This window comes from Patagioenas fasciata, chromosome 1 (assembly GCF_037038585.1).
Source record: "Patagioenas fasciata isolate bPatFas1 chromosome 1, bPatFas1.hap1, whole genome shotgun sequence".
In the NCBI taxonomy this organism is placed as follows: domain Eukaryota; kingdom Metazoa; phylum Chordata; class Aves; order Columbiformes; family Columbidae; genus Patagioenas; species Patagioenas fasciata.
The window spans coordinates 186,088,409-186,113,095 of NC_092520.1; the positions used below are offsets into that span (position 1 = coordinate 186,088,409).

At 35.9% G+C, this 24,687-nt stretch overlaps 1 protein-coding gene across 1 annotated transcript in view; it reads right to left on the reverse strand.

The window, feature by feature from the left end:
* Positions 1 to 24,687, reverse strand: part of IMMP2L (inner mitochondrial membrane peptidase subunit 2) — a 456,167-nt gene that overhangs the window by 413,303 nt on the left and 18,177 nt on the right. The gene's annotated exons all lie outside the window — the stretch shown is intronic.

Here is a 24,687-nt window from a genome sequence, read left to right on the forward strand (position 1 = left end):
ATCTGATATCTGTATGGGGAAAGCTGGAATCCACCTGAAGTGAAAAATAAATTTCACTTTTTTATTTTTGCTGAAGCCACACCTACTACTGACTTAACCAGTTTCCAAACAGAACCAGACTGGAAGCACAATCCTGGACTGAAATTCCAATAACACTGAAACCCCCAAAAGAGACACTTGTGAAATATTGCAAATGAAACTGCAAAAAAAGTGAAATAATTCCTTGAAGAATCTTTTACTCATTTTTAACTAATAATTCAGACTTATGATTAAGACACTTGGCAGATTTCATTATAATAGATCAGATACTAAGTCAGTTCAGATATCCAAAGCTGAGGGGCATAGGGTGAGGGGCAAGGAACTGACAAAAGATACGACTTCACACTTGGAAAAGAGTGATATGAGATATGGCAGGCTGCAGAAATCACTGAGGACAAAGAGAAAATGCACAAAAAAAAAAAAAGAAAATAAAAAGAAAAAAAAACCAACACACACATGCACACACACAGAAGAAAATAAAAAATGCAATACTACAAACTAAAAACTTAGGAGAACCCTCACAAAGGAAATACTGCTAGAAATTGCATAAGACAAGAAGCATACGGGATGTAGGGCCATGCACAGTATTTGCAAAACAGTGTACAACTGCAAGTGATGCAGACAAGAGTTGCCAACTTCGAGTAAGGAGAAAACAGTCACATCTAGCAAGTATACATATATACAGTGCATCAAAAAACAGACACAGCACTGCAAATCTGCTTTGAGCTTATGCCTGCAAGATCCAACCTGGAAACAGATACACTTAGAAATAAAAGAAAGCTCTTGTGAATTTAGACAATCTCAGGTAGTGTTATTTCTGGAAAATGCTTTAAAAATGTAACTAAAATCAAAGCATTGATATAGAAGACAACTAAAATGAAGAGCTCTGAACAAAGAATTAATGTAGGAAATCCAATAAACCTGGAAGAATTCCCCCAAAGAATTATAAGACTCCAAATTATGGTGGCTAAACTAGAACTTGGTAAGTTGGTTTTTTGTGTGTTTGTTTTCTACTGACATGATGAATCACTGAATCACAGAATGTTAGGGATTGGAAGGGACCTCAAAAGATCATCTAGTCCAATCCATGAACAGAGATAATATGAGCTTTCAGAAATTCTAAAGCTTTAAATTTTGTTCTGTAAATACCAATACAGAAAAATATAACAGTAAAAAATTGTGTTGATATATTAAGATACTAATGACCCTTTATTTTTGAAATATGTGCTCTCAAAACTATCATTATACCTTCTACTGCTTCCATCTTTGGAAGAGAAAGGCAAATTTGGATGAAAGGTATCAAGATGAGTTGATAACCTGCTGGAAAGCAACATTGCAGGGAGGGACCTGAGAGTCCTGGTGGATAACAGGTTGACCATGAGCCAACAATGTGCCCTTGTGGCCAAGAAGGCCAACACTATGCTGGGGTGCATTAGGAACAGTGTGACCAGCAAGTCGAGGGAGGTTCTCCTCCCCCTCTACTCTGCCCTGGTGAGGGCACATCTGGAGTACTGCATACAGTTCTGGGGTCCCCAGTTTAAGAAGAACAAGAAATTACTGGAGAGAGTCCAGTGGCTGGCTACAAACATGATTAGGGGGCTGGAGCATCTTTCTTATGAGGAAAGACTAAGAGGCTGAGAGAGGATCTTACCAATGCTTACAAATATCTGAAAGGTGGGTGGAAAGAGGAATGGGACCAGATTCTTTTCAGTGGTGCCCAACGACAGGATGTGGGACAACAGGCACAGCCTGAAGCATAGGAGGTTCCATCTAAATACGAAGAAAAATGGCTTTACCTTGACGGTGCCAGAGCCCTGGAACAGGCTGCCCAGAGAGGTTGTGGAGTCTCCTTCTCTGGAGACATTCAAAACCCACCTGGACACGTTCCTGTGAGATCTACTCTACGTGAACCTGCTTTAGCAGGTGTGTTGGACTAGATGATCTCCAGAGGTCCCTTCCAACCCCAACCATTCTCTGATTCTGTGAGTTGAGTATGAGAAGCTCCAGGAAAATCCTGTCTTTCCAGGAGATCGATATAGTATTTCTAGCAATGTATAGCATGCAAGCAAGACTAAAGACTGCAACCCGTACTTCCAGAGTCCATCTCACTAAACCTACGCTAGGCTGTCCTGAGGCATGCCCATGCTCTGGGAAATGGAGAGCTGAGACCAGCCTGAGCGATGCATCACAACAGCTGCAGCACAGACTGTCCTGCCTTCTTGCAGGTCAGCCTCACAGCCCAGCACAAGGAGCCATCATGGTACAAAGAAAAAGGCTGTCCAGAAAGGAAGAAAATGCTGTAGGATTTTTTATAAGGAACCGGTAGTAAAAAGAGAAAGGTTCTTCCTTCTGTACGTCAGGTGCCAGAGACAAAACTATTTATCTCTCCACAGAAACAAAGCACTGGCTGGAAAAAGGCAAGAACTGGAAGCCTCTGCTGAAAAAACAGTGGATTGGCTTGAGAGGATGACAGGGAGGTGGATTTTGTGGAGTATGAGATACAAAGGTAATTGTGAGGAAGATGAAAAACAGTAGATTGGTTTAAGAGCAAAACACCCATAAACAAGGCAGGAGATCTAGTTCAAATTCACTGAAGTTTTGAGGGGTGTTTCAGGAAAGCCTCATGAGTTGGAGCTCACAGGAAGGAAATTGACTCCACAGGAAAGTGGGAGAGTATCTAATTCATGGATCTTGAGTAGGTTTAATTATGTGCAATGAGATTTTCAGCATGCTAGTTTCAGGCGCTAGAGCCAAATGTGGATATTCCCAGGAAGATTAACTGACAGAAATTAAATACCAAGGAAATTTATATACCACCAAGATTAGAACAATTTTCAGAAGATATATTCTGGACATAAGCATTACAACAGAAATAATCAAATCCGTTGTCATTTCTAAATGATCCATTGGCAGCCTCAATAATTCCATGATTCTAGATATCTCTCTGTTAATATGTCAACTCCAGTAGCACTGTGTAACCATTTAATATCATACTGATTTCTCAACAAAGGACTTTGGTTTTTAACCTTTGTTTATTCTATCAACTCAGATTAACAACGTGATTTCACTCTTCCCTCTTATTTGCTCTGTGCATTATATGATAGTGTATTATTCTATGGGTTTTATTTCAAGACGTAAGGATACTGCCAAATAAAAGGTAGTAAGTGAGATGGTTTTGAAGACTAATTTGCATAAAAGTAGGAAAAGAGTAGCATCACCTCAAATCTCACCAACCTGGATTTCCTCTTCCAACAAGAGTTCATTTTTTATTTGATTTGGTGATTCTTATCATTGACTTTTTTCCTATAGAAATTAAAGACTGTAGATGAGTAAAGATACTGTATACGATGTTTGATACTGTGGACTTCTACACTTTCAACTATTTTCCAACTGAAATGCATTTATTCCAGGTTTATCAAGCATTCCAGTGTACACATATGGAAGTTGAATCTTCCATCATTCTCAGAGCTCGAATTCTTGGAGATATTGTAAATCCTGGTTCACATAGGGGTAGCAGACTTCTGAATCAAAGAATTACACCACGTTTCAGTGCCATCATATAAAGGTGCCACATGATGAAAGAAATAATGTGGCTACATTTACAGGTGGGTTCTTTTGAATTATGTGTTTAGAAGCATATTTGAGCCGCTGCTAACAGTGTCTGTCCTCATTTGTAAATTCACCTATCAAGCACTGGTTGGTGGACCAGAGCCAACATCATCATACATATCAAATTAGACGGCATGGCAAGAAAAATGCTCTGGAAAAGCTTAAAGTGTCAGCACAGCAGTAGAAAAGTACTGAGAAGACCAGATTCGAATATCTAGAGTATTCAGAACACATTCCCAAATCCACGCAAAGTTTTAGCCTGGCATTCACCCAGGCAGAATTCTTTGGTGAATTTGGTAACTTCTCTGGGGCACGAACTTCACCTTCTGAATTTCTGTAAAACACCACATGCCCTACAGTAAACTGTAAAAAATTACCCTATTCTTCAGATGTTTCTTTCTTCAACAGTTATTGCTTATTTCCAGAAAATTCATTACATACACACAGATATATATTTCTGATACCATCCTAAAAGTTTGTGTAGTAGAGTTCTTCAGCCACAGGTATCTTGAGCAATTTTAAAAGCTATCAGGAAGGAGGTTCTTCTCCAAGAAAAGAAAATCCAAATTATAGCACATGTTTTCTAGCACTTATAAGAAAAACAATGGGCATGTAGCTATAACTAGGTAGCTAAAATACCATAAGATGGCAATTGCTTTCTTTACTTCAGAGTAAATACACAATTTCAGTTGCACATGTATATAGTAACAAACCACTTAAATGAAAAATTCACCTGGAAAAAAAACCTAGATGGATAGGGTGTTTCTTTCAGACAGCAACACAGCTTTGGCACAAAAATGATACTATAATTGGGAAATAATATCTACAGAAAAATGTTTTATTTATCCTCAAGAAGGATACACATCATTTCACGTCAACTGAAGAAGTTTCTAGTAAATAGTTTTAAAGAAAGCAAGTGCCTTGAAATCCTCCAGGATAAATATCTGTCTGATGAGGAATGATCCAACTTCATTAAACTTTACACAGTGTATTCTTCACTGCAGAAAGAACATAGAAAAAGAAAAGAGAAAAAAAAAAAAGAGTGTGCATGAGGGAGAGGGGGGCAAGGAGAGACTGAAGGTTTCCTAATTCTGAACCAGAATGTAATTCCAAACATAAACGAAGTCAAAATAACACAGCAAAGGATTCCTTATTCTGCCAGCAGAGGTAGCTTCTTTCCTCCTTTACTTGTTATATCAGTATCATGAAAATGCTAAAACAGCAGCTGCTTTTCACAGGGTGGAAGTGAAATTAAGCAGACTTGCTTGGCAGCTTAATTGCTGATTAGAAAAAAACTGCTTCAGTTCATAAAAGATTTTGCTCTGCGTCTTAGTGAATCAGCCTCATTCCAAATTTCGCTAAGACCCTTGCTGGCACACAGCTGATAAGCAATCACCACTTAATTATTTTTTTTTGTCCCATAAAGCATTTTTTGTTATGGTACTTACGAGCACACGAGACTGCTAACTTATGCAATATTCACCTCAGTACTTAATGCAAGCTAAAAATAAGCTACAAGTAGATTTTGATAGTATGGTGTACTGTTAGAATAGACATGTAGCTACAGCAGTCAAAAGACAGGTTAGCAGAAATGTTTCTGTCAAGTAAAACTCAAATGGTAAAAAGATTATAGACACTGTTTTAATTCAGAAGGTATCCTTCCATACCTACGCGCAAATCTGCAACTACAAAAAGCCTTTTTTTTAATATGCAATACATGAAACATATATCTGCTTTCATATAGAGACTCCAGATTCCATTTATTATACTTTAAACCAAAATGTGTCTTATTTAGCAGGAAATCAATTCTCGCCCTTAATTCAATCAGAGTATGAGTTGTCTGCCTAGAAAGCAATACATCAACTGTAAATTTATGGCTCAATATGGATACCAGCCCACAGCTAAAAATTTGCAGATCTGTATAACCAAGCACATTAAAGAGTCCTCCTGGGTAACGTATAACCAGAAGTAACTCTCATAATTCAGCACACACTATGGGAAGAGCTATTACGACCACGTCTGTTCACCTTTTCGGGTCCAATCCATTTTCAAAGAAGCTGTGCATATTGTCAACATAATGAATGAAATCACAAGACTCCTCATAAATTTTCACACTCCTAAGGGGTTTCTTCACCTTCATGTGAAATCTGAGTACTGTATGTTTAAAGTGGTGTGTTGGGTTTTGTTGGGTTTTTTTAAAATTAAATTATGCATTTTGATGAATGTGCCCTTTTATTGGCGACATCAGCATTCTGTAAAATGCCTGAAAGTGAAAGCATTCAGCAATATTATAGCTGTGTTTTCTTAGATTAGTCCTGTTTTACTGCATAATCCCTTCAAACTGCACTGGTTTTCATTACAGTAGAAGTTCTTCCCATATACCTTCCATCATGCCTTAGAGATTCTACTATTTATTTTAGTATATTTTTTAAATGTACCATGAAATTCCTTAAGGAAAAGGTTTTTATGTCATTCTAAGAAAATAATCTCTGAATTCTAGTAATAGAGAAAAAGCATCACTTCATTGTAAAGACAGGGTAAGAATACCACATGTCTTCTGTTCTGTCAAATGTAGTAACAGAGAATGTATTTTCGTCTTTGTAAAGCAAATGTTCCCTAGAATAATCCTTTTATAGAAGGAAGCTTTGCTGGGTTATTTTTATAACTGAACTAGAAAGCAATCAAGTGAGTACGTCAGTGTTGGCCAGAGTTTGGTATATTTAGTGAAACAAAATCTTTGTTCCTATTGTACAGCAGCCTTCAATATTGTGATGACATTCTTTCATCAGTAAAACGAAAATATTTAAGAGGTTGTGAATTTCTAAAGTTAAACTAGTAACTGTAAAAAAAAAAAAAAAAAAAAAGAATCCATTGTGCAATGAAAAGTACAAAACCAGATTTACTTAAGTTTAAAGAGTACCACTTTCTTCAATACACCTTGCTCCTCTCCCGGAACCATTACAGTTTCCACTAAATTTAAGAGACAGCAGAAATGTATTGCAGTCAGATTTTGCAAATAACAAACAACAGTATCAGATACGTTATGAATCATTAGTATAAGAAGAAGAAGAAGAAGAAGAAGAGCAGTACAAGTGTGGAGTTCTTGAGTTTTTTGTTTTGTCATTTAGGAAAAATTATCTTTTGTTTGATTCATAATAAACTTTGAAGTTCGACAGCAGAATTTGAAACCATCACAAAAAAATGTACATAAAACCTACACATCTGGCTACAGGCACATTTCTCACTATAATACAGCAGTGAAGCTTTATTTTGAAAGTACATGAACCCTTCTCCTGCTTTCTTATTTTGTACAGATTTCACAATGATGGTCTCCACAGATGCAACTTGGGAGTATTAAAAATGGCAGAAGTAACTAAATATCAAATAAAAATATCTCATCCTAAGAGCACCATCACTAAATAATTGTGAATATGAAGAAAAATTACCATGGCATTCATTTTCTTCTTCCAGAACTATTTCTTCAAATACATCTTGATATCACTGAGATAAAAATTTAATACTAGATACAAACCACGTAGCTTGGAGCTAACGATAATGGAAGACACAATGTTAAAGCCAAAACTCAACATCTGGTTTATGGATACCTCCCAACAATACATAAAACACAGAAACTGGAGATCATATTTGAGTATCTCTCATTTTGGTACAGTATCTGTGCAAAGGAAGGTGAAGGCTGAGCAAGAAATACACATTCTTCACATAACCGGCAACTTCTTGTGTTTGAGAAAGTGAATCTAGAGAGATTCTTCAATTCTAACTAATCCTCTGAAGAATATGCTCAGACTCCCACACATCGCAACCTGAATCCTACACAAAGAGCTACTGAGGTATGCATCACTGGCACCATTTTCAGCTAAATCTGAAATCCAAATTTGAAACCTAATAGTCAAATGCATGGATTTGTGATATTCCCTGGATGAAGAACAGAAAATAACCTGCTAATTTTTTGCAGTTTTTTGGCACAGGAAATTGAGGTAACATTTAGCAGTTTATGGATCAGCTGTCCTGGAATTTGTTTAGTTTTTAAAAATATGCTGGACAGATTCAGGGACTATATTAACGGAAATAAGAACATCCAATGGTTGTCAACTCACAGGAACTACAGGGGAATTGACCACAGACAGGGAAACCACAGGACACTTGTCACCTCCTTTTGCCAGTTTTGGAAACAGATGCCGAAGTACGTTTTCTTTGTCAGAGATTTCCAATAAGGAGCCTTAGATTTCATTGGATCTATAACCTCCACATCCCATATTCTGACTGTCCGTCTTATTTCTGCAATTGTTGTGCCAGAAAATTAATTTACAAATCTGTGCTTTAAAAGATCTCCCAGCCACCCTTCTACCAGAGCCCTCATCAAAGATTTACTCTGGCTCACAGTAAATTTGGGGTAGGCTAGCTTTCACGTATTTGCTGTTAGTTGAAGATCCGGATCCTTTTAAACCTTCCATGCTTAACAAGAATAAAAATTGTTTTGTTTTAAAAGTGCTATGAATTTTTACTTTAATTTTAGAATCTCATTCTAGTGCAGAATAAAATGAAAAACAAACTTTTTTCTACATGTTTAATACTATTTCTTGATAATATTGCTTTTTTCAAGTAATATCTCTGTCAAGTACTTTCAAGATGCATACAACACAATGTACTTCCAACCATTTACCATATTTAATGGAATACAAGCCTTATGTGATATTGATGTCTCCTTAAATTCATATCAGTAATTTCATGAAGTTTTTCAAATTACTTACATCAATTTACATTAAATTCATCATTCCTTATGCTCACTTCACAGGTCTATACTGCGTTTTCCAACAGAGTAACCTTTTAAGGTTTATCTTAAAAATCTGAGAGATTATTATTGCTTGCTATTTTCAGTAAAGCTTATCGAATAGGAAAGATTTATAATATGGTGCTTAGTAGACTTACAACCAGGTTGGTTATTAATGAGGACAGGTAGCTTGGGAAGGGAAGGGAAGGGAACAGAAAAAAATGAGAGAAGAAGAAATTGAAAGGCATTATCTGCTCTGACAGATTCAGAGATAATTGATTATCTTAATAACCTCTCTTCTGAGACTGTTCTATACACTATGTTAAATGTAGGTATCAATAAATGAACTAAGGGCCTGAAGTTCCCACTTTAGTCAATACCATCAATGAAGTCGGGATTTCGATGTCCCATTTCTCATGCGTATATTTGAGTAGAGCCAAATCTCTCTCTCTCTGTTATACCCCCAGTGTTAATGCAGTATATTACTATTCAAAGATGAAGTCTGGGACTGTACAGTGGCTGAAGCCCCTGTACAAAACATTGTACGCTGTTTCAAAGTACAAGAGGCTGAACAATAAGTATTTACTTAAATATATATGTATTTAGAACAAGAATATTTTTTCAATTCATCACTGGTGTGAAAACTTCAGGATCCTCTTAAACTCTCCCCATTAAACACTGCTGGAAAATCCTCTTAGATCAATGTGGTGAGAATCCAATTAAATCAAGTTACTGAACTGTATCCATAAACAGTGGTTTTAATTCTGTCAACTTACTATCACTAATGCCATCCATAAATTTTGTCATGTTCACAAAGAAACCATGAAAAAGTCACCGTTTCGCTACATAGTAAGCTATGCTCTCTTATGTGACTTTAACAGGCTCTGTTAGAATAACAGTAGCCAGCCAACTTAAAATTTTCAGGCTTCATATTGTCAGCATCTGTGATCCAAGGGGTCATTCATTAAATTATGACCTTTTTTCTTCCGTGTGGTTTAAGAGAAATAGAGGAAGGGAAAGAAAGAAAATAAAGTAAGTATTGATGTAAATACAAGAACAGTAAGGAAGACCCCCAATATTATTTAATTACTTGCATGCATAACTTATTAATAGATGCTTTATCACAACAGGATGAAAATTTGACTGTAACATTGAAGACCCTTACGGGTCAGATGTTACAATCTCACAAAAGGAGGCTCCAAGATATGTACAGTGAAGAGTAAGAGATGTCACCCTGAAATTTAAGATGTAACATGGAAAATATCTTTTCTGACCACCAGTAAATGGAATGTAAATAGTCCTTAAAATTATATAGTATAACTTACGGACATCAGTGAAAAATTCATATAGAAATATGTTTTTAATCTAAATTAAAATCCATGGCATTTATTTGACCCATCGTTTAAAACAAGATGCCTAAGGATAACTGATAAAAACTCATTGCTCAAAGTGCTCATTTTTCTCCATTGACTACAGAGAAGTTCTGGTGAGTAGGCTTGATTTATGATATCTAACTCTTAAAACAATAGAGATAATTGGAGTAAGTTTAATGCAGAAACCTCCCTCAAGGCAACAAAGAAATCTAAGTGGAGTTTCTTGAACAATGATGCTCTTGTCCAAAATCAGCATCCTCAGGCATGACAAAATAAAAATAATAATAAAATACTAGTCTAGAGGCTTCAGCCTTAAAACTTCATCAGAGACTCTTCAAATGAAAAAACAAACAAACAAACAAACAAACAAACAAAACTGGTATGAAGCAAGAAAGTGTATTTACTTGCTGCCCAAACTTCAACAAATGAAGTAGTCTGTTGAAAGCACTGTGGAAAAAAAAGAAGTACTAATGTAAAGTGTTTGTTCGAAAGGAAGTCTGCAATGATGAAATAAAACAAAACAAAACCAAATCAGAAATAAAATGAAGATGTCACAGCTCCTTCTCTAGAATCTCTACTGAATAGAGACTCCACTAAATACGGCTAGGATCAACAACACAACAATCTCACAAAATGTTGGTCATATAACTTGGTTGTCCACCACAGGCCTGTTCTCAGCTTCCTTGTTTTCTTTCTGATGTTTCTAGATTCGTTTATTAGGACTGGTTGGAAGTGGCATGATTGACTTCCCAAGATTTACACACTCAAATGCAGCAGGGTTTGAAAACAGTTCATTGTCAAGTAGGACACCATCTGTGGCTTGGGTAGGACCTTGGATACAGATGTAACCTAAGCACCAAAAACTATTAACTGGCAACAAAGCTCAATATATGTCTCTTTAGCATCCCTCTATATGAGTCTCGTAATCACACTGCTTGCAGTGCTACAAATACTGTTCAGCTTTTTAGCACCCTGAACATACCAATGCAAAGACAGAAGACAGCCAGAAAACAGCTTTAGGAAGATATCTCATTTGCCTGAAAATACACGTCAGAATGTGTTCTGTTTGTGGGTTTGTTTTGTTTATTTTAAATGGGCCCTAAATTGAAAAAACCTTCACATACATCTGCTATTCATCACTAAGACGCTGAATAGTGTCTGACTAGAAGCTCACCACACTATGGGGAGGACCTTCAGCATGCACACACTATACAATCTGATGAACAGGGATTTTGTTTTCAAATACAACACTGTGTCATTCTAGGATCTAAAAAATTTATATACAACATAGATTATAAACAAATCTATAAATCAACACATTAAAACACTGTAAATACCATTTTTTAATCTTTGAGGTTTTTTAATATAAACTGTAAATTAAACATATTTAACATTGTCCCTTTTACATTTTTTTTAAGTCTTCTGATTTTCTGAACTGGTTTAAAATATATATTGGATTTAGGCCCTAAGGAGAAAAAGTTGAGAGTAATCTTCTGGGCTGTGGGCTGGGAGAGCAAGAAGGGATTACAGTCTCTCCTCACAGGCAATATGAACTTCATACGCTCAAAGGAATTACAACAACAGGGATTCCAAATCTTTTCATAGTCTGGGTTCTCAGCAGCATCAACCATTGCTTTTGTTCCAAATCACCCAGGGAAAGGAGAAAATTACTGACTTTCATAAGAAGCATACACATTTAAGAACTTTTGCAACTGGTATGAGTGATATGCTGCCATCATTCTGCTACTGTATGTCAACTGTTTCAAAGTATGACCTCTGTGTGTCCACAATTAGTATTTCCCAAATGGATTACGCAACCTGAAATTAGTCTGCAAATATTACATACACATAATAAGCATTATTAAACTATTAGGCAAGCCTCTTATTTGCCAGCATGTATAACATAGATACTTCTTTAAATTATAATCTCGCCTATTTACATCCATTAATCATTTTGCTATTACAGTTCACATATTCCTAGTGGGGCTAATTTTATTCCTAAGTTAAAGATCATTTTGAGTGTCAGCTATTCACACTAGTCAACATTTGTTCAACTTTGTACTTGGATCAAACTTCTGTAGCAATCTCCAAAATCAGCTTATTCTTCGAAAACACATGGGAGACCTATCAGGAATACATGAATACAGGAATTATGAACCTCTTCTGTTCAAAGTGCACATCTGAAAAACGGTTCTTCATGAGAAAACAAAAATTTTACAACTTTCATGTAGATGAAGCTCATGATAAAAGCAGTATTGATGTGTTTTATTTGTTCACTTTGTCAACTGCAAGTATGAGACAAAGAGAAAAATAGTTGAATTTTACTGAGCTCATTCCAGCATCAGCCATATCATTACTATTAATATATCCTAAAGCTGGAATATAACAGATAGATTGGAGATATCAAAATGGATTGTTTCTAGCCTGAAGTAACACTTGTGCTAATAAGACCAAATGCTCTGTACACGTTGTCTGAACACCAGGAGCCAACATGTTTGCTAGCCCTGCCGCTACCATCTAGAGAATGTACTTGCTGCGACGTAATACCGCATGAGCTTCAGCAAACAGTACACAGCTGCACACAGGAACTAAAACAAGACACACAGTGGAGCTAAATGTAGTTGCTAGCAGAAATTTCTAGAATAAGCCCAGGAGGGCTTTTACAAATCAGGACATGAAGAGTCCCTTCAAATTTAAATTTCCCTTGGCGGTTAACTGCTGCTGCATTAGCAAATCTCGTGAATGAAAAACCCTGCTGAGCTGCCTTGCATATAGTTATAACACTGCTGAAATCCTAGACACCACTATTCGAGTCTTTGCAACTCAATATTTTCAAACGCATCAATTCATTCACATACAGACAAGGGAAATATATTCTGTTGTGCCTGATCACTAACCACAGGTAAAAGCTGATTGAAACATACATAAAAATAAACACACAAACAAAACTGAAGTGTTATAAAGGAGAAGAGTGGAAACTATTTAGAATTAGACAGATGGAATAACAGTGGCAGATTTTAGAAAAGAGGGAGACAACAGCTAGTCAGCTGCTGCCCACAGCCCTCCAGTTTTAAGGTAAGACAACACAGAATCAACCATCACACTGTCTAATAAAACCTAAACCCACTTTATGTGTTCACAAACTCTGTAATCTCTTCAACATCAGTAATGGCCACAGGATTACAAATGAGAATTTACCATAAGAACTGGAAGGCCATCTACTCACTAAGAAAGATGAGCACTGAGATAATGCTTCGAAAAGAACAGATGAAAGGGGAAAAGAAGAAGAGGAAGCATTCTAAATGAACGTGCCCAGCAGCTTCAGTTATAAAAACCAAAAAGCATCTAGACAAAGTTTCAGCTATTAAGATGCACTTTGGATATTAAGTTGCACTTTTTTTTTTTCCTACATTTCAGTTCAGACATTCAGAGATACTTCGTTTTGCGAAATCAAGTTTAAGTTAATGTTAGCTAACACATTTTCAAAACATCATAAATTTCTCCCAGTAAAGGCTCATCCTAATATCACACCCTCTCATCACCATCAGTTTTAAAACATAAGGACTGAGGTGCCCTCTCAATTAAGCCGTAGTGCTGCAGTCCTGCTGATGCACAAAAAGCACCACCTGACCACATCAGGTTTCATGCAGTAAGGGTGACAAGTCAGCTTATTTAAAAATATCTAGCTAACATTCAGTATTACAGTCCAGATATCATAGGATAAAGTAAAGTTCAAACATATCTTAAAAGGTCACAAGAGGCCCATGAAAGATTATTGTTCTTACAATTTCCTGGCTTCACAAGGTATTTTAAGCATGTCACAATAAACACACGTCAACTATACCAACAGCCATCTTCAATTCTCAAAGGTGTGCATGCTGTTCCTATGAAGTAGTGGTTAAATTGGCCTAGAACAATATATATTCTTCACAAGTTTTACAAAGAAATCACAGCTCAGAGTGAGGAAAATGTAGTTAACCACAAAGTCAGCATTTCACATTCTATGGAAACTATTCCTATTTTAATCAGAGATCTGAAACCACCTCATCATAAGCTGTTTGGAACAATGAAGCTAAGTTTTTAATTCTGTCTCATGGATGCCGCTAAGCTATTATCAATTAAGGATACGGAACATAATTTGTAACTAAGTTTTCCCCTTTAATGTTAAACAGATAAGCCTCTGAACTCAAGGAAAGTGCAAACTAATACAAATCTGCTGCAGAATAAAATACTACTGTCAGTGTCCTATAGGACTGAGGAACACACTGTGCATGATCACACATTTAAATATCTTTCAACAGCATCTTTTTACTAAGGTCAAACTCAGCACCGGTTTAAAAATAGACTGTTCTGAGGGCAAAGGGGATCTTATGCAGACACAAACATCACAGCAGGCCTTCTGGGTGCACAGGATGCTATTATCTTCTGCTTGCTGACAGTATACTTCCCTTTATGTGGCAAGACCACACTTTCATTACAGTTGCCCTAGTTCTTGAAACATCAAAGTTATTGTTCTGAGAATGCTAGTCATTTGTCCCTTAAAGCAAACATATAAACCAACACATAACGTAAGAAATATGCTCACTGGGTATCTCTTTTTTGCCTTAAGATATACACTATTATTTACAGAAACCCTAAATGGCATTATGCTATGGATCTTGGTTTTAAGTGAACTATAATTTTTTTTTTTTTTTTTTTTACTTCTACTTTTTTCCACAGGCCAAATTTCTGGTTATATACTACTTTTTTTTACATTTCACAAAGGTAGCCATGAAAGAAGACATCTACCCTACCAGGGAAAATCTGAGCTGAGTGGCTAGAGTAGCAGGCTAGATCATTCCGCTCCATAGTGGCAGAGGAGACAGGTGAAGTTCAAATCAACTTAAGTTCTATTTACGAAAAACATAAAAGATTATTGTGGATTCTTCCTACAACAAGTCACTAAATTATAGCCATAACACTAAAATTTGTTGATAACCCCTCTCCTTCCTTTCAGTTTTCTATCACATTATTTTTTTTGCCTTAATTTTGGGTGTCTTTCATACTTCATTCCTCACACATTTCTCTCCAATTTACAGTCCAAATGTTGGCTCTGTCCGTTATGAATGAATCTGGTGAGACTTAATTGAAAACGTAACAAGTGAGCAAACAATTACTTGTGTACTTTTCCAGGCTTCTCTTCTCACTTGGGAATTGCTCTCCACATACATTTGCAAAGCAGTTCCCTTTACTATGGTATGTTAAACATCACCCAGTGTTCAGCCATCTGTATGTATTAATATACTGCCCCCCATCCCACTCACTGGTTCACCATATGCATGTCCCTGAATCTGCTCACTGTTTTTCCTTTAGAGAATATACAATGTAGTTACAAAGCCCAAATGGAATCTTACCATTCTCTGTACATTCTGATATTAACACAACAGGGTTCCAATACACAACTGGGTCTGTTAGAAGCCACAAGACAAATATCACAACCACATCTACAGAATAAAGAGGATTTTAGAAACTCCACAATAATGCATACTGTAAATGTTAACTGGTAATGTTGACTTTTAATTTCAGAAGGGTACAGCAATTATGTCTCATATCTTAAAAGTTCCATTGCTGAAATTCCATTTGATGCAGACAAACCGAATAATTCAGGTTGGAATTGACCTCTGCGAGTCACCTTCTTCAACTACTGGCCAAAACAGACACATCTTCAAAGGTAGATCGAGATGCTCAGGCTTTTGTTAGACAAGTTTTGAATACCTCCAAGGATGAAGGTTTCATAGTCTCTCTGGCTGATGACTTAGCCATTCTAATTGTGCACCTTTTGTTTCCTTATATCTGGTCAGAATGCCCTTTGCTGCAATTGTGACTATTGTCTCTCATTCCTTTGCCGCACACCTCTGAGAAGACTTTGACTCCATTTCTCTGTAGCTAATCAACAGACAGTTGACAACAACAGTAAGGTCCCCTCTCAGCTGAACAAATATATGTGCATGTATTTAAAGCGAAGTTTTCTTCGATTATACTTTCCAGAAGCAGTTGATCGCACATAAAAAACTAATGTTACATTTATGCATACAGCCTAATATAATTTCCCTAGAAAATACAGTGATGATAAGGTTAATTATCATTTTAAACCTAATAATTTGCCATTCCCCTGCTTTTGCCTTTGCTAACAGGCTGAAGAAAACAGAAAACAAGGCCAAGACTCTGTTTATTACATGCAAAAATATTCATGTCCACAATATACTCAGCACAGGTCAAGACCCATGTTTTTTCTTCCAACTTCACCAATTAGATTGGAAATAAATATTTTTGATGTGTAAGCAGAATTCACTTTGTCAGCATATGTATAGTTCATTGAAAGATTCCTAGAAGTAACATTCTGCAGTTAATATTTATGGTTGCTCATAATACAACTGACTAAACTGGCTTAGGAGAAGTTATTACTAAAAGATATGAAGTCAGCTGTGGCAGTATTTAAACTATAATTTGTCCAAGAACACACTGTATGAAAAATCCCATATAATAAAATATCACCTCAGTATTTCCTGGATAGTACACAAAATAAAAGCAGCCTAACTGCACAAAAAGGTAAAATGTATTTAGATACGTTTTTGCATACTGAAAAACTACAGAACCAATTTAAGTTTAGTAGCTTATGTCCAAGACTTTAAAAAAAAATAGCTTCATTGCTTAAGAAAAATTACTGCATTCTAGGTTTCAAGGATTACTGAATCATGTTACAAAATCTTACGTACATTTCTCTGTTAAAGCTTTCGTACTATTGCAGGTAACAGAACATAGCATTGGAATATGCAAGCCCTGATGTTAAGGAACTGGCTGTCTTTGAAAGAGCGTGTTTCATATGGAAAAAAAAAAAAAAAGGCAAGCTGGTTTCTAGAGTAGATCTACAAAAAAAAAAAAAAAGACTTTTCATTACTCCTTCTCTTTGTAAGTATAAAACAGCTTCCTCATACTAGAAGTTGATGCAGCATCCTTAAAGCCAAAATGTGTATTACTCTCGAGCCATTCACAATTCAAGTAAAGCAATAGGAAAGGTAAGATCTTAATCTGGTAAGAAGTTTATCTTAAACTGAATCTAGGATTTCATCAGTTCAGCACTCTGAATTTCATCAGTTCAGTAGAACCTAAGTTTAAGTACTTTGATATGTATTTTCTTTAGGAATCACAGTTGGTGCACTGTCCTCCTCACAAGTCCTTTACCTTCAAGGAAAGGAAATTACTTTACCTTCAACAAACTATCAGTTTACTTTCAGTTTAACAATCCTCTAAAGCTTCAAGATTGAATACACATTCAAAGATTATGGTCCACCTATACTTATAATAATCAAAAATACACTTGATATTTTTGTGCAAGGATAACTATATGAATATCCATTACTTTTTTATCCTACAATATCACAGATGTTCAGTATGAAATTACTTAGGAAGGAAGTTTCTAATACGAATATCTTATGGAGAATGAGCACTAGAATTACCTGTTAGTCACCAAAACAATGGTATTTCCTGTCTCTTCCACCAGTGAGATTGTGCATACAATTTCACCAACTTGTAAAACCGTGTCTAAGTACTTACAAGCAACGCCAGTCATAAATAACCAGTAATTACTTCTCAGCAGCTTGAAGTGCATTGAGAAAAAAATACATCAAATACTTCCCTATGACAGCTGTTAAATTTTCTTAAGGTTAAAGAAAAGAGTTTAAGAAAAACATGCTGCTATCTTGCAGTACATACATCGTAGTAGGCATTCATATCATCAGGTTCTGCTGAAAGCAAAGTAAGTTCCTAGCATCTATATTACCAATATTTCAAAAGGTAAAAGTGACATTTTTCTAAACCAAGGCAGGTTCCAAGCTCCTTTTGCTCAGCCTGACCTTCGCAGGGCAGTCAGTTATCACACTTCAAGGCAGAGAGTTGCAGGAGCCCAGGCACCTTTCCAGCCAGTCAAACCACGGCTATAATTTCTGCAGCTGTTCACCGAGACCCAGAATCTTCAACATACTGAGATTGCCCCTCATCAAGAACAGTCGAAAACCCTATTCTGTGCTGTTTCCTTTTCTGTTGAATATAGAGGCAGGTAAAAGTTAATTGTCTCGTCTTCATACGCCTGATCACTAAGAAGTGAAATAAATTAATCAAATGAATAAATTAATTTTGTTTTTCAAATGGAAAATTGCTGTTAACAGGCCTCCTTCAGCAGAGCATAGGTCCTCGTTATGTATTAATTAGCTGCTAACACCTTAGCATCTTACAATTTAAAGATCACAACCAAAGCAATTTTTCTCTCATCTTTCTTGCTTTCCAAAGAATCAGACATATATACATATTTAGATGAAACTTCAAATGTGACCTGTTTTTATTATTCACATGCTAATTTGAGTCGCAACATAACCATAACTTGCATTTGTTCCAGTGCAAATACAGATCGACCAAGAAGAAAAATACTTAGAGCAAGGAGTACTGATCAGTAGATGATCCTGTATAAAACAGTTTTAATCTTTATGCTATTGAACTGGTCCTGAGGTTGGTAAGATCGCAATTTCCCTCCCCTTTCACTATAATATGTCACAGTGAAATTTTATGCTACTTATCTCAGCAGGACATTCAACCAGACTGTACATCTGATTTGTAATGATTTTAATTATTTAGTTAATTATTTTTGGCAAGTCCCTCAATGCGGCATTTTGGATGAAAAGCAAAGGCTGTATGCAGGGAGGGAAAAAAAGAAAACACAAAGAGCAAAAGACACGGAAAAACTCTAAATTGTTATTACCAAGCTGTACACTTCAGCCACTATAAGAACAGTACCTCAGATGAGAACTGATGGAATTATGAGTAATGATTAAGATTAAGCTATGTTCTGGCTAATAGAAATTCACATTTTAAACAGAATTTCTGACAACCACACTGATGTCCATACATTTATTTAAGGGATGCTAAACTAGAATAAAAAAAAAAAACACTGATTCAGGTGAGGGTGTCAGCATTTGCTTTCAGAGTCAATATTACTGATCTTACAGCAAGGTCCCAGATCCACTTATATCCTATCAAGTACCTGATGGAGCTGTAATAATTTTATCTGACACGTTGCTGTGATAGCATTACAATTTTTCTTTTTAATTAGCAATTGGCTGCATTCTGGTTTATATTAGCTTAATGTATGTAAGCTTAATATTCGCTTTTGTCTGATCAGCTTAACTCAGTAATCAATGAGGTGTTTTTAGTAAACTTGCAATATAGTATTCTAACGGATACCCTGATACATATTCAACAAGCAACGATTTGTTTCTGAATTCAATAGCAAGGTATTTAATAGCAAGGCAAATAAAATCAAAATCAACCAGAATATGAAGTTCTCACTGGCATCACTGATAAAAACACAGTTCTCTTCCCAATCAACTAACACTACTTTCAGGAACGGCCTGGGCCATCTAACTGATTTCCACATCATTAACTTTTTAGAAAAGGAAACATATTTAAATTAAATTTTCCAAATTGCAATTTGACCACTAAAGAATCTGTAAGGTCTAATATTCATATATGTTACTTTTTGGTCTAAGGATTCTAGCCAGACTCTCTCCCATATTGATTCTTGCAATCAAGTCTTGTAAACTTCCTCCTTTTATCCATGGGCCTTAAATTAAATAACCATAGCTTTAACTACAACATAAATACAAATACATAACCATAACCATAACTTTAACTATAACATCACTTTAACTACAACTTCCTTCCTCCACAACTGCTCAGTTTCTACAGTATTACAATAACTGCCTACTTAAACCCACCCTGAGCACTTAATCATAAAACCACAGATAATTTACAGTATCTGAAAACTTTCTTCAGAAAACTGATTTTACTTACTTTATAAATACAAGATGCAAGTCTTTCTTTCATCAACAGTATTAACACACTCATATATAGTATGGTATCTACTCTAAGAATAGCTTGTAACACAGATAATAAAAGTAGAACTACATATGCGATTTTTATCAGGAAAAGACACGAGGGGTTTTTTTTCCCAGCTAAAGGAACAGAATAGGAAAAGATTTTCCGAGGTCACTGAGGCACAGAAAGTAAAGTGATTATTTAGCTCCTATGTCAGCACAACCTCCTTTGCAGTGTCCTACCTGCCAGAAGACAGATGACTTGGTACAGAGACCTAAGTACAAACAAAAATAGAATAGAAATTGGAAGACTTAAGAAGGTCAAGCAGAGGTATTCGTAAAATGTTGCACAGTACTTTAGTCAGAAACAAGCTTTCTCAAAAATAATGCAAGAACCATTAAATATCTATTCATGTTACACCTATCAGAATTTAGTAGAAAGTCATTTCATAATTACAACTACTGATTCAAATTCAAGGCAGTTCCTTCAATAAGTACCTTCTTATTTTTATTTTACTAGGCTAGCCATATTGATGAAATTCCAATTAGTGTTGGTTTATGAATAGTACAGATTCGCTTTGTACCATTTGAGAACTCCTTTGCTTCCATCAACTGAATAGGGCCGCATTTCTTAAAAATTTGGATTATTCAGATTTGTGTGACTAGGCTGAAACTTGTTGAACGATCACATAAAATCATCATGGCAACCGTTTTTTCCAGTTCTCATTTCTGAACAGATGTCAGTGGGGGATACAGCAGCAGAGAAAAACTCACACACAGTACTTTGAATCTTCCTGCAAAGGGTTGATTTGCACTGGATTTTTCAGAACTCAAGCCCATATAACCTGACACAAAAACACTTATCAGTCACCAAAAGGGAGTTTGCTGCAAGGTCTGAATATAATCTTAGAGGAAGTAGTGACAGAAGCTACTTAATATTCTTCATCAGGATAGGAGATAGAAAGTAAGCTTTTTTTTTTTTTTAATGTCATTGAATTTCCTATGTAAAACATTGGTTTTATACTTAAAGCAATTATGCTTTAGGTAAGAATTCACAAGAAACTGATAAAAAAAAGACAACATGAATTTCCTCATTATTATAGCTGACCTTTAAAAACATGTTTTTAAATATAGTGCCCATTTTCATTTAGCTATTATAGTTCAAAACTTTAGAAGCATGTTACCACTCAGCATGTACAGAACAAAGGGCATTAGTTCTCAATTTTTTCTCCAGATTATATTAGCAGAGCTATTTTTATTTAACGCATAAGCACACATTCTAAATTAGAAATGGAAGGACACCTGGCAGTCTACCCAGTAAGTAGGTTCCCACTCTCAGTCCCACCTTGGAGAAGGTGTTCTCTCTGTTACAGAAGTAACATAACCTCCAAAGGCTAAAATTAGCATCTGTGAATATCTACAGCCTTGAAATTTCATCATTCAAAAATCTAGCAGCACTATTTATACTGCAGTCATTGTTAACTCCTTTATTAAAAATCTATTAACCAAGTAAAGAACAGAGTCCAAACATATTTTTCTAAAAAAAATTATAAATGTCTGAATTAATACTGTTGTAACTACATTTTGAAAAGCTTACTTAAATTTTGTCCTATAGATAAAACACACACTCTACATATTCACATGCTGATTTTGCAATCTTCTGTATGTTGCAACAACTTTTTTCTACATGAAGACAGGAATTTTGGAATGAAAAGAGGGCAAGATTTTACATTCAGTACATCCAGTTTTCAGTAGAGAAAAGGAAAATTAATTCTAGAGCTATAAATCACTCTTTGGCAGCGTCTTTTTACAACACCACCTGCATTTGTACACAGTAGAAACCAAATTACATATAGGTAAGTTGGCAAAAATGTCCATTAATAAGCAATAGAAAAGCACTGTGTCCATTAGTACCAGGAAGCGCAGTTGCAGAACATATTCCCAAGGACCTGCGTGAGCTGCACAGCCCACGCTGTGATGTGCGCTGCTACAGCTACAGTGCTGCTGGCGTTCCAGCTCCACAGACTGAAACCAGCTGGGAGAAGCCTACTCATCCTATAACTCATTCTGCAGTATCTGATAAAGTTCCACACAACTGTTGGGATCTACCTCAGCAGGGCTCTTACAAAACAAAACATGTGTTTCACCACAAAAGTTATTGAAAGATCAAGGTCTGTTTGGCAAAAATACGCATCCATTTATCTCCTAAAGATGACCTGATGTGCCACATGACTACGTAGTCATGTCTTCAAAATAAATAAATTCATTTCCAAAACAAATAAAATAACACTTTTTTTTTTTTTGTCTGCTTAAGAGATACAAAAGTAGTATTCAGGAACATGAAATAATGGAAATTATTTAATTCACTGAAATTTTACAGGTAGGTTTTTTTATTTATTTATTAAGCCCTGGTAAATATAGCAGTATCCAAATTAAGCACTCAACCAAGTGATGAAATTAAGGATGATCCTAATTTCCCATATTTCTGAACCAACTTAAAACTCTGAGTTCAAAACTTAGAACATGCTACATTGAGCTCTCTTAATTCTCAGATCAATAAGACTAACTTCAAGCTAACAGGAAAGACGTTAACTTAAAATGTCTTCTAAAAAGCTGAGGTAAGATCTAACTATTTGTAAGACACTAAACTTCAAGTAAACAAATCATTTTTTGCTACCAACTAATTCTCCCCTTCAGTTTTATCTGACTCTAATTTTATACTTTAAAGACTAATGCCATTCAAAATATTATGTCTAAAACCAGCTCTGTGCACATGTGTGCACACAGTGGCTAATTTCACAGCTGTGGGTGTGATGCACAGTTACATGTCCATCAGATGCAAAGGCAGGGATGACAGAAAGACATGTTTCCATAAACATGCATTCTTCATTTAGTACCTTTAGCAGGCCTGAACTCCTCCAAGAGCTTGGGGACAGGGTGCTCATTTGTAATCAAAGTCACCAAATAACCAAAACCTATATTTCATCTAGAACTAGATTGGATTTGCAACCAGTATCACAAGCATAATCACAGGCTGATTGATCCACTCTTGGCGCATACAGGGCCACCAAGACTAACTCATCTCTGCTTCAAGGTTTGGTTCTTGGCCACGTACTCACACTGGACTTTGCCAGTTGGGATCCCAACGATCCTTTTAAAGACCTGTGATAAAACCAGCACCCATCCAGAATGATAGTATTTCTGAAGAAAGTAAAGAGCTTGGATGGCCCTGGTCAAACTGTTATGAAGCAATATTTGACCTTAGCTCTCGTTCTGCAAAACCACCCTCCCACAACCTCATAGCTATTTTCTACTATGACTTGGCAAAGAGGAGACAGTGGATACATGTTAAGCAGCCAAGTAGAATATGAAAGAAGGTTTACATATCCATCTGCCTATTTCAATCACACCAACACTTTCTCATCTGAATTTCTCACAGGAACATAAAAAGCAGCAGCTGATGGGAAACTGGTCTTCCCTGTTCAAGCCTTCCCTAAATCAGCCAAATCCTCTGAGGACCACCAAGTAAAACTCATGTATAGGATATCTATTCACTAGTGAGTTATAGAAACCATAGGTAAACAATTAAAATTAAAAGGATAAAAATATTAACCTGTTTACACAATAAAGGCCTCGTGTACCAAAGATTAAGTCTCAAACAACTCACATGAGTACAAAACCACATCCAGATACTATATCCTGCAAGTCTTTACAACACCACAATTAAAATCCTTATATTACAATAAGCCAGTAAGCCAAAGCTGCTTTTAACAGACCCCTATCATGAAGTACTTAACAAGTTTAAAGCTGTTACCAATATATAAAATATCCTTCAATATTTTCATATCAAAACTGTTTAATAGATTATTTTTACATTAACTTCCTTCGTATTGTTCTTAAGAGTGCTTTCTTATTTCTTCAGTCTGATTATTCAGTGTACTTCCCTAAAGATTAAGAAAAACCTCAGTACAATCCATAAATGCAACTGTGACCTCTTCTGTGTGGATGTCCTAAGCTCCTAGGCAATTTTTTCAACACATACAGAAGAGCCACAGCATCTAAAATATTAGTTATCATGCCCAAACATAGCAACCATACAACACACAAAGTGAAAGCAATCAATGCAGATGGCTCAGATGGTACCACAAACCCTCAAGAAGTATAACAAGAACGAAACTATTAATTCTGTTTTCTGATCAGACAAGGTACTCATCTTCTGTTCAGTCTATTAATTACTAACCACTTACATTCACTGTTCTAAACAATCACTGGAGCACGACTTGGGGAGAGGGATGTAAACACCGGCAGAATCAAATTTTTACAAGCAGTCATTAAGCAAAATGAAATTGGAGTCCTTTTGCAACATTTGGTGTTGCAAACACGAATAAACTCATATTTGTAGCCAGACCATTTACAGAAAATCTTACATGCCAGACAGTAAGACAGAACATAAATTTGAAATTTCTAACATAAGAAGACTACATGAGACAGTTTGCCTTAAGAGCCAGTAGTGAAAATTTTCATACAAATTACCACTACAGTGAAGACGTTGGCAAAAAAATGGGACAATTAGAAGAGATACGTGACAAAAAGGAAGCCCAATAATATAGCTTCCAAAGAAGCTATAACAGAGATGTTATAAGCTACATATTGTGCATTTCACTTACAAAACTAAAACCTTAAGCTTAAACTACCCAAGCATGTAGTATAAGTATGTATTGCATCATTGTGTCAGTTATGCACACTTCAACATCCCATTTCTATATTACACTAAGGATGAAATGGAGTTTCTGTCCTGTTAGTCTTGAGTATTTTCAACAGCGAAACACTGCCACCTTTTGGCTTGACACATAGACCTCCCCATATAAATATAAAACAATTTTTTTTTTTTTTTGGCTACATTTGTCCTTTATAGAGGTGGTTGGTTGAAATCTTGTGATCTTATTTAAAATTTAACTCAGTAACAAGATTT